We start from the raw sequence: 8,438 nt of genomic DNA, 5'->3' as shown, positions 1-8,438 counted from the left end.
GCTTTTTGAAAAAGTGTGCTTTTAAAAAAGCTGTTCCTAAAAAATAAAAATAATAATAATAAAAAAAAAAGTTCAAAACTTGTAGTACATCTGTATATGTTTTAAAAACCGGGAACGATCAAAGAACTGAAAGGAGGTCCGATTTTGGGTTTTATTGGTTGAACCGGTGGTTACTGTTTAACTACAGATTTTCTTGGTTTTTACTAGATTGCTTAGATTTAGTTCTCGGTTGAACCGATTGGTCTGGTTCGGTATTTTTAGAACATTGCGTACATGATGTAGCACGATTCTTGATTTTAATCATTGGTTGATTCAACTTGTGGGTGTGAAGTCAAATTGAGTGACCAGGGACTTTCGTCTATTAGGCCTTTTAGATATTGGGCAAAATAATTTTGGTTTAGAATTTCTGGTGGGATTCCCACCCAAAAAGAAAAAGGAATCACAAATATATACGTCTTACCAATAAAGTTAGATCTGGACCCAAATCACTCATTTCAAGCCTGATTTTTTTTTTAAATTTGGTTCTGTCGGGCATATTTGGTGCGGTTCTACACTCATCCAATGTCCTATTATAAAATATTAATAATGTTGAAGCCTATTATGTTAAAACTAGACTCATCTAATGGCCTATTATAAAATTTTATTAATTTTGGCGACTATTATATTAAAACTAGTCTTATCACATGTTCATGATATGAGGTTTAGTTATTTATTTTGAGTTAAATATCGTAATTTTTTCTTATTTCAAATTTTGAATTAAGACACTAACCTTCAAAAGAAAGAGTTTTAGAGTGCGTGAAGCGCGTAAGATGAGCTTAATTTCTAAATATTAATATGTAAATCCCAAATGTGTTTATTTAATGAAAATGAAAATCCTCTTGAGAACAGTGAATCTCTTGTTCATTATAAAGAAGATAGGGAGGCATAATAGATAAGAATAGTGAGACTGGGGTGATAATTATAAAGAAGATAGGGAGGCATAATAGATAAGGATTGTAAGACCGGGGTGTTTATATTTACAGCATAGCAATAAGAAAAGGTTTTGTGTCTCCTACTTGGAAAAATAAGGCTCCTCTTTTTTCAGCTTTCAATTATAAATTCATTTACTATAATTGTTGACATGCTCATCGAGACGGTAGGAACTCAATCTTGAGTTGTATAAGAGCTTCCTAGTTCTTGGATGCATTTCCTTAACAAAGGCATTAGAGTGGGGAAAAAAATATTAACAATAGATAAAATGAAGAAAATAGTCACAAATGTTATTAATTCACCCATTTATGCGAATGGCAAAAAGCAGTTTGGAATCGGTCATTGCCAAATCTATTCTTTTCCTCTTTGTGCTCTATTTCAATTTTATGAGGTCTAGTTCCTAACCAAAAAGAAAGAAAGGATTATTTGAATTTTACTTTAAAGCAAACAAACTATGTGCGTAACCATCAATGTTTTTGTATCGGGAAAAAAAATTCAGGAAATGTGAAGTGGGGTGGAGAGAGAGTGAGAGAGATTACCTTTGCTTTTGCTTTTTCTTATTTCAGATGAAAATTTTGTCTTTGCACTTCTATTAGAGATTGATAAAATAAGGATACCTAGTATGTTCCTAATTTTAAGGGATAAGGATAAGGAATGAATGTTTTAAATTTAGTAATTGTTATCACTGTACCACTGTACACTTTTGGTGCGGTAATCACTTTACAAGTATAAGTGTTTGTGAGATGTTGAAGGCAAGGACTGGAATTCGAGTCTGCAAGAGAGAACTTCACATACATATACACTTAGATTAGGTTAGAGTAAAATTTCCATCTTATATAAAATAAAACAAAAAAAAATTAGTAACTATTCTACTATCTTTTCTTTTAATTAAAAAATTAAACTAAAAAATTTTGTGAGTAGAAGAGATTTATGGGAGACAATTAGGAAAAACTAATTGTTTAAAATTTAGCTAAAATTTAAGTTTTTTTTTGGGGGGGGGGGGGAGTGAGAGAGAGTGAGAGAAAAAAAAACTGTTTTATTTAATTTTTTTAAAAAAATTAACTAAAATTTAGGAGTTTTTAAATTAGCAATTTTACATGTCTAACCCTAAGGTGAATTTGAGGGTATTTTTGGCACACAAAAATAGGAGTCCAATAAGGTGAATTTGAGAGTATTTTGAGCGTACCAAAATAGAAGTTTAACATCTAAATAAGGAAAGCTCCTTAAATAGTAGTATAAATAAAAACTAGCCTCATTACATGCATTTTGTGCGTGCGGTAAGGCTCTTTTTTAATTTTGAGTTTTGTGTCATAATTTTTTATTATCCCAATTTTTGGATTATGACACTAACCTCCAAAAGAAAGAGTTTTAGAGCATATGTACTATAGTGCATGCAATGAGATTGGTTCCTATATATCATTGTGTAACTCCCAAACGCATCTATGAAAATCCTCGAGACTGGTGAATTTTTTGTTTATTCTAAAGAAGATAGAGAGGAATAATAGATAAGGATAGTGAGACGTGGTATTTATATTTATTGCATAGCAATAAGAAAAGGTTTTGTGTCTCCTACCCATAGGTAACATAAGGCTCCACTTTTTTTTAGATTTTCAATTATAAATTCATTTGCTATAACAAAGGCATCATTGAAGATTTTCCTCAATCTCAAGTTGTATAAGAGCTTCCTAGTTCTTGGATGCATTTCCTTCTTGTTGGGAAACAAACAGAGACATTAGAGTGGGGAAAAAAATATTAACTGTAGACAACATGAAGAAAATAGTCACAAATGCTAGTACTCACCCATTTATGAGAAGGACAAAAAGCAATTTGGAATCGGTCACTATCAAATCTGTTCTTTTCCTCTTTGTGCTCTATTTTAATTTTATGAGGTCTAGTTCCTAACCAAAAAGAAAGAAAGGATTATTTGAACTTTACTTTAAAGCAAACAAACCATATGCGTAACCATTAATGTTTTTGTGTCAAGAAAAAAATTTCAGAAAATGTGAAGTGGAGTGGTGGAGAGAGAGATTACCTTTGCTATCGCTTTTTCTTATTTGAGATGAAGTTTTTGCTTTGGTCATTTCTATTAAAGATTGATAAAATAAAGATACCTAGTATGTTCCTAATTTTAAGGGATAAGGATAAGGAATGAGTGTTTTAAATTTAGTAACTGTTCTACTATCTTTTCTTTTAATTTAAAAATTAAAATAAATAAAAAAAGTTGTGAGTAGAAGAGTTTTATGGTAGGTAGTTAGGAAAAATTGATTCTTTAAAATTTATCTAAAATTTTGGATTTTAAAAATTTTAAAAAACTATTTATATATATATATATATATGAGTCTGAATTTGATAAGGATAGAGTGTAAAACTCATGTTTTACACCATTTAATAAGAGATTATCACATTAACTTTTTACATAAAACTCAATACATCCTACCATATATAATGGAGATTAAATTCAAAAAAGATTGGGTGTAAACCCTTTGGTTTACACCAGCGAATAAAGACATGCCACATCAGACTTTTACTTAAACTCATTGTAAAATCAATACATCCTAATACACCTAATAGTATCTCAAAAAACAAAACAAAAAACCCTATTTCATGTTTTCCCTAAAATCTCATAAGCTCTTGCATCTCCAAGACACAATTCTCGCCTGATTGGGTATGAGAAAAATTCTCAAAGACACAAAAATGAAATCAAGCATAATAGAAGGCACAAAAGTAAGTTTGATAATAGTAGCAACTAAGTAGTGTATGGCGTTGGTGGCTATGAACTGCAAGATCTATCTTTGGTTGCACCAGTAATTGAAATGGTTTGAGGTTACTTATAATTTCAAACCATTGATATTGCAATATTTACCTTCAAATAAATATCAATTGCTTTATAAATCCCATCATCAATGACACGAGCATAATCAGGCAGTATCTCAATCATAGCAATGAATTTTTGTAGACTCAGATAAGGGTCAAGGCAATTTCTTGGAGATGCACAATTCTCACCTTATTATACACAAGTCTATAATATATCCTCCGTTTGATTTGGCCATTGCTATATTTTGATATCTTGACGGAGATCTGGCAAGGTAGTACGATGGCAAACGGAGGTCCGGCGAGGATTGTGGCTACTGATGAGGGAGTGAGATTTTAGGAAAAACGTGAAATAGGGTTTTTTATTTTGTTTTCGGGGATGTTATTAGATGTATTAGGATGTATTGATTTTACAATGAGTTTAAGTAAAAGTCTGATGTAGCATGTCCTTATTGGTTGGTGTAAACCAAAAGGTTTACACCTTGTCCTTATTGAATTTAATTTCTACATAATAATATCTCAATAAACTCATAGTCTCATAGTTAAGTTGGATTTTCAAATGAGTATTATTATTTTTTTGATAAGATTCAAATGAGTTTTAGAATTGATTGAGTGCGATTATGCCTATTATTTAATATATAATATAATGATGTGGCACGTTAAGATTGGAGGGGTAATTTGGGTTTTACACCACATCCTTATTAAATTTAGGGTGAGTTTGGTTCAGCTTTTTAAAATTGAGTTTTTCGAAAAAGTGGAGTTTTCAAAAAGTGCAATATGAAAAAATGTTTTTTGAAAAGGTTGAGTGTTTGGTAAAAACTATTAAAACATGCTTTTTGAAAAAACTGAGTGTTTGGTTAGCACTTATAAATGTGGCGGTTTAAGTGGTAAATTACCAAAAAGGACAATGTACATATAAAGTATTGTGAAAATACTTTCTAAAAAATTATTCTAAAAAGTACTTTCAAGGTTTTTTAAAAAATTATTTTTTTCTCATCAATATTAACTAATAATAACCTACCACTTAAGATTTATTGTGAAAGTATTATGAAAATATTGTGATAGCATTTCTCAATTTTAATTTCTCCTTCTTTATTTTATTTTTCCTTTATTTCTTTACTTTTTTTTTTCATCCATATTTCCTTCCTTTTTTTTTTCTCCCTCTTTTTTTCTTCTCCACAAACGTACCCTTCTCTTTTCTTTTTCTTTTTTTCCCCTCTTTTTTTCCCCTCCACACAAGTACACATGTACCCTTTTCTTTTTTTCCTCCAACTCCAGAACATTCCAGTTTCATTCCGCAAAGCTCTTTCTTTTCTTTTCTTTTTTTCCTTTTTTTTTCTTTTTTTTCTTCTTCCTTTCTCTCTTTTCTCTTTCCACTTCATCTGTAAGTTTCTTTCCCTCTATCCCATCAAAACACACAAACTTAAAGGTCACACACACCACACCATTTGATTCTCATCAAACGAAGATAGAAGGGGAAATCGCCAAGGGAGGAATGGGTCAGATTGGTGCTTGATCTCTGCCTTCACTACCACCTGTCTTCCTCCCCACTACTGCTTGATCTCTTCCCCACTGCCAATGACATGCGATAGAAATGGGTCAAATCAGTTTTTGTTTTTTTGGTTCTGATTTCATTATTGGGTTCCTTTGTAATAAAATGTTTGGGCAAGTTGGTAATTGAAAACAGACTCTCAATGGTAATATTTATAAACGTGGAATGGCTTTTGCAAAAGCTTAGTTTTGGTGTGTTGTGTTAAAGTTCAGTTTCTTCACATTTGTAAAAGTTGCGTTTTACAAAATTTAGCTTTTAATAGTCTCACCAAACGAGCACTTAGGGCTTGTTTGGTTAGTTTTTTTTCATCACTCATCACTTAAAATACCCTAACTCCCACATTCCACCCGTTTGGCACCATCACTCAATTTGTCATCAGTCAAAATTTTCAACTGTTTGTGGGTCCCATACCTGTAACTTGGTGTAGCTTTACTCTTTTTTTTTTTCTTTTTTTTTTTTCCTTCAACCCCCAATACCCAAACTCACTGAACCCAGGAAAAAAAATAAAAAAACCCAGAAACCCAAACCTAGTGAAAAAAAAAAAAAAAAAAAAAAAACCTAAAAACCCGAACCTAGTGAAAGAAGATGAAGCCACCTAGTGTGAAAGGAAAAAGAAAAAAAAGAAGATGAAGAAACCAAACTCACTGAACCCAGTGAAGAAAAAAACAAAAAAAATGTCAAAAGTTGTGACTGACTCTAACCGTAGGACCCAGTATGTAGTTTTAATTACGAAAACCAAGCCAAACAATCATCCATCTGTGGGACTCACTTGTTTTGGATGATGGAAACAGAAAACTGAGTGATATCACTCAAAACTCTCTCTCTCTCTCTCTCTCTCTCTCTCTCTCTCTCTCTCTACATATATATATATATATATATATTAAAACGTGGAGAGGTAGAAAGGTGGTTAGGTTTTGTTTAAAATTTAGTTAGAGTTTTTTTTTTTTTTTTTTAAATAAAAAAGTTAAAGTTTAGGAGTTTTTAAATTAGCAATTTTATATGTCTAACTCTATTATTTAATGTGAATTTGAGGGTATTTTAGGTATACAAAAATAGGAGTAAGGAATTAAGGAAGCCCTTAAATAATAGTATAGACTATAGAAGTATAGATAAGATATACCAAAGTGTGTGTGTGTGTGTGTGTGTTTTAAGGAAGCCCTTAAAGAATAGTATAGACTATAGAAGTATAGATAAGATATGCCAAAGTGTGTGTGTGTGTGTAGGAAGCTCTTAAAGAATAGTATAGACTATAGAAGTATAGATAAGATATATCAAAGTATGTGAGTGCGCGCGCACCTGAGTTCAAGTTACACTTAGTGTAATTTTTTAAAGTTACATCACTCAATATTTTTTAATTGGATGTAAATTTTGACAAATCCACCTTTAAATTACATTATCTTCATATGTTTACCATACTTGCAAAATTTCAAGGTAATCAAAGATTAATAGCCATGTCATCAATTAATTGTTTAAATTCAAATTTTTATAATTTAAAATAATACATAAAAGATGAGTTTATGAATTAAATAGTCAGTAGCATCCAATTGATATGAAAATTTGCATGAATGTTAAGAATATAAAAAACATGTAATTTAGCGGTAAGATTTTTAAAATATAAATTATATAACGAGTTATTGAGTGATATAACATTATTTAGAATAATATCAAGTGTAACTTGACTCAACTCTATATAATATATATATATATATATATATATATATATATATATATATAACCGTGAGAGTAAGCGGTATTGTCCTGCGATGTGATCGTGTTTCGGTGAATAGTTTGTCATTTGTTTTGTTGTGATTCTTTATTACATGCTGCACTGCACAGGCACAGCCTTCAACGAGTTACTTTGGTTTGGATATTGATGACCTTTGGAGTTTGGAATGGCCAAAGTTAGTACCTCCCTTTTTGGGAACTTTTCTTAATAAAATATAACCGTAAGAATAAGCGGTATTGTCCTGCGATGTGATCGTGTTTCGGTGAATAGTTTGTCATTTGTTTTGTTGTGAATCTTGTGATTCTTTATTACATGCTGCACTGCACAGGCACAGCCTTCAACGTGTTACTTTGGTTTGGATATTGATGACCTTTGGAGTTTGAAATGGCCAAAGTTAGTACCTCCCTTTTGGGGAACTTTTCTTAATAAAATATAAGCATAAATTCTCATTTTGTCTTTATATTTTGAGATCATTTTTATTTTAGTTCCTATATTTTTATTTTATTATTTTTAGTTTCTAATTTAATTAATGCGTGTTATTTTAGTCTTTTTCGTTAGTCAACAGATGGAAATAGCTGACGTGATTGATAAAAAAATTAAAATATTATTAAAAAAACCACATCAGATAAAATAATATAAAAAATTTCTAACCATCTTTTTTTTAAAAAAAAGAAAAGAAATAAATTAATTTTGTTTCTCTTTTTTTGGGAAGAACATGAAGAATGTAGAACATGTATTTTTTCCCGTCAATCATGTTCTTCATTTTTTTCCCAGCAAACCTTGCCCAAAAATTAAAAAAATCAATATTTTTTTTTCTCTTTTCTTATATTTCCTTAGCAACAAAACCCATAAAATTAGTCAAATTTACAAACACATGCCCACATATTTACAAAACACAAAAACATTCAACAAATCCAAATACCTTCAAGACCTTCAAGGATTCAAAATACCTTCAACAAACCCAAGTCTTTACACGCCTTAATCCAAATTTACAGACCCAAGCAAACCCAAATAGCAAAAACCCCAAACTCAAGATCACTTTCCTCTTCCTCACCAACTCCGACCTCCACTTCGCCCCTCTCTGACAGCAGTTTTTTCCAAAATGCCCCTTCCAAAGACCTCTACAACATGTATGTCCACGCCGATCCTTCCGTCAATGTCACCCACCCTAAGGGCACCATCTTCGAATTCTGCTTCATTCCAGCGAAAAAAACCTACCGCGGCTTGCCGACGCTCATCTCCATCACGCGCCGTTTGCTCGCCACCGTCGTCATCGACAATCTGGCCAACGCGTTCTTCTTCTTCTTTTTTCTGTATCAAATCTCCTTGGAGTTCGGATCCGGGTTAATGGAGCTAGATCTGTCTCTGGGAGCCATTTGG

This window comes from Quercus lobata, chromosome 6, assembly GCF_001633185.2.
Source record: "Quercus lobata isolate SW786 chromosome 6, ValleyOak3.0 Primary Assembly, whole genome shotgun sequence".
Classification (NCBI taxonomy): domain Eukaryota; kingdom Viridiplantae; phylum Streptophyta; class Magnoliopsida; order Fagales; family Fagaceae; genus Quercus; species Quercus lobata.
This window is presented reverse-complemented; position numbering follows the sequence as displayed.